Raw genomic sequence first — 4,102 nt, 5'->3', positions numbered from 1 at the left:
TGGGCTAAACTTCTAGTTCTAAACCAAATAAACCATCTAGAGCTACATATATCATTTCCTCTTTGGACGATGACGAAACGAAACAGAATCAAAAACAAGAACTTTTTTTTAGTAATTTATTATTATATGCATCATCAAAATATACCATCAAAATATGTGATGTAAATATTTCTTTACTTAAGCAATATACTTTCACTTGGAATCGGAGGAAGTGAAAGTGGAAAAATCTACACACGTAAAATCTCGCCACTTCCAGAGATAATCGTTCTAAAAGTTTTATTTTATCAATGTACGTTTTTCCTGAATAAAATTCCATTTTTTCCTGTAAGAATGAGTGGTAACTTTTGCGAAAAGCCATGTGTTCCTTCACAGCTCCTTGTATTGTAAAAGTTGAAAACAATAAAGTTAGTGAGAGACGACCACGAAAAAATTTATTACAACATTTCTCCGCATCTATTGCTAAGCATTTCGTTTAGTTGGGAGTACTTTGTGGACATGTCCAGGGATTGTACTTTTATAATTCACTTTAGATTAATTGAATATGAATTAAAAATTGATTGCCGGTAAATTAATTCAGGATTCTTGTCTATTATGTGTACGTGAGCCATTAATTTCGTCTTATTACATGGTAGGAATAATTTCGTATTTTCGATGAATAGTACAATCCTCAACGGGTGCCTAGTACATTTCGCGTAATTTTATTTCATTCTGTAGATATGCAGTAGATCAAATGCGTGGACATATGAGATTTTTCAAGTTTAATTAAAAAGTTGTAGAAATATGTGGAAAATGTAAAATTAACGATAAACTGGAGATATTTTTGTATCATGAAACAGAATATTAATTAACATTCGATTTTTGTAAATACACTATGACATATGTGACAAAATCGACTGGATTACTAGCAGTTTGTAAATCAAGAAAAGAAAATTAGTGTTCTTTTTTTTTAAGCTCAATTTTATCTTCACATTCCAACGTGAATCGCTGTGAATTTTGTTCTGCAACAAATTTTTTTAAATCACATTTATATAATTATACATACCATTCATCTGCTACAACATTGAATTATATGACCCATTTGATTTTATTCAAATTTAACTTAAAACTCAAAAAAAAACTGAACAAACGTTAACTCAACCCTTATTTTTCCTTTCCTTTCTTTCGACGAACTTCGAAATTCAGCTGCTGTTTGACTTCTAGTGATTTTCCCCAAGGGAAATTTAGACCTTAAACTTAATTCAGTGACATTCATGATTTTTACATATATGGCTGCCAGATTTGAAAAGATTTCGCTGCGTTTTGAAATCCTGGATACCATAACCATGACCTTAACGACACACTATATACTACAAAAAAATTCAAATTCACCTTATACAGAGAAAAATGATGAATACCAATGTTGTGAAGGAGGAATTTTGCCGCATGTGACGCAAATTTTATCGCTTACAGCCGAACAAAACTCACGAAAGTAATGGGGGTTCTCCGAGAGCAAAACATGTTCGGATAACTGCCTCTGTTTTTTCTTTTCTGCGACTAGACAATGAAACCTTTTTATGACATGTACAGCTGAGTGGTTCCAGGATTCCAATGCTTCCTTGAGGATGTTTTTCTCTAAGCTCAATTGAGATTAAAATCTTCAATATCCCAAAGAAAACACCTTGACATACTCTCTATCTCCAATACTTCATCTTTTTCTCGATAAATCCTGCAACCAATTTCCTACGGATTTCAACCATTTCGGGAATTGTCAAACCATCGTCCATCATTTTAGAATATATCGCTCTCAGTGATTTTTTTCTTGAGGAAGAACGCACCTCATTACATTTCACACCGCATATTTTGTTATTGTTATCACAACGTTAAGCGATTTTTTTACTATTCCTACCAGATCATAAAATTTAACTGCTCTAAAATTTCGTTGCTAACACCTGATATTAGTTAGAAACAAATTCTGTGGTATGGAATATTTGCTAAAAACTACCGTATCACTTGAGAAATGTGATAGTGAAAGAACTGTCTAAGAGGACCTGACGACATCAAGAAAATAAAAACGGATGAGGGGAAAAGTTTGAACATCCACACCATCCTAAACTTCTTCTTCTATTTCCCTTCAAGTGAAACAACATCCACGATGTGTCGGCGGCATATGCTAACGAAGAATGAAGAGCACCTGTGAAATGTTTTGCCGGCTGAGAAATGAGAACCGAACCGACCAGCTATTTGAAAATCCATCTGTTTCAAATTAAGGTAATTAAATGCGCTATTTTTCTGACTCATAACGATGAAGATCTCAATTGGTTGTCAGGGAAATTTCGTTAGTTATTACACTACATGATAAAAATAGAACACCAAGGATTGACTTTGACCCTCGGCACTAACTTTTGCCATTTTAAGGCGTTCAGTCCCAGGAAATATAAACGATATGATATAAAAAAGCAGGAATTCTTATTCTGCTTCAGGACTATTCAATTAGTGAGCACGATGAGAACTTCTGCGTTGGTTTTTTTTCTTCTTTTAGAATTTTTCCCTATTTCCCTCGAAATATTTTAATGAAAGCACAAGAATATAGATATCCACGAAAACAGGGCAAAAAAAATCTGTAAAACGGGAAATATATACGTATTTTACGCATTAATATTTTACACAAAACTCTTTTCATTTAATTTTTGCCTATCGGATGATGGTGAACATCCCAGCAAAAGGCAAAGCATTCATTTCTGGAACTCTCGTAATATTTTGATGTATGTAGTGGATGTGGTTGTTTTCAATGAAAAGCTTATCATGGATGACTGCATTTTGCATGTTTACGCGTAATCAGCCATATAATTTTTGGGAAAATAAGTGGTAGGGATATCCATTGTCTAATTTAATTCTCCAAGAAAAAAGAATCACAGTGTCGATTTATCCTCCTCTGATGGATTGTTGAAAACAATTTCATCTTTTCTCCATTATTCGGATCTGCAACAAAAAAAAATCGGTGTCTTTTCATGGAGGCAACTATTTCGTTACATCAACATAATTGAACATCATTCGCAAAATTGTAGTGTCCGCTTGAATTGCTTGATTTAAACGGATCACCACACGAATCCTGGAGTGGTACAGGTTTCAGGTGGGTGGTTATACCTATACGGGGTCGTAGATTGTGGAGAAAAAGGTGATTCCGTCCATTTCTTTCTAATTGCCGTGAAAAATGCCTCGGAAGATGAGGCGCGTGCACAAGGCTGGCGCGCTCCAATAGAACTCATTCTGGAAAATAACGCCCCGGAACACACGAAACCGCATCTTCCGGGCCGTTTTATACGGCGATTAGGAAAAAATGAGCGGGATCCACCCGTTTTTGCAATCTCAGGATCTCGTACAGTCTTTCACTATCGGAAATCCATATCACGTCAGATTTATGGGGTGATGCCTTTAAGTTTAAATACCGATGAGAGAAAATCTTTTGTTCACAAGAATAACCTCGAATTCTTGCCTTTCTACTAATTTAAATCTTAAAAATTAAAATTAAAGTTTAATTAACTTGTAGGCTTCTTTAGTCGCATGTTAATATTTATGAGAACTTTTCTGACCTCTGTACTAGAGCGATGCGTTTGAAATCCTCAAATTATCAGTATCCGAGGGATCCTCTTACTTTTGCCAGCGGAACGTAACAAGTGCGACTCTCAGATTTCATTCCATTCGATACTTTCTTTCAGCATTGAAACACATGTACATACAATGATGAGAAATTGTGAGAGGTCCTGGAATTGCGTATATTCCTCCTGAAATTAACGACGACTCTCACTTCGCATGTTTTCAGGATTTTGCCAGTGCTGTTGAGTAAGCAGTCAACGACGATTTACTTGTGTGTAACGACATTTGCAGACTTGTCAAGTTGCAAATTAATCAACCCCTTCTCATTGTATTCCACTTTTTTTTCCTGACATCAATCTTTACATCCATGACACTTGTCACCACAGAGTTCACCTCTAAGTTATTATGTGACGTTTGCACGTAACACATGAAAAGAATGTTTTGCTGATTTTTTTTAAACAAAGATTTTTGAAGAAAGCGATCCATAAAGGTAGGAATGTTTGTAGTAATTTTGTATGTGTCAATTTAG

The sequence above is a fragment of the Necator americanus genome, chromosome X (genome assembly GCF_031761385.1).
Source record: "Necator americanus strain Aroian chromosome X, whole genome shotgun sequence".
NCBI lineage: Eukaryota > Metazoa > Nematoda > Chromadorea > Rhabditida > Ancylostomatidae > Necator > Necator americanus.
This window is presented reverse-complemented; position numbering follows the sequence as displayed.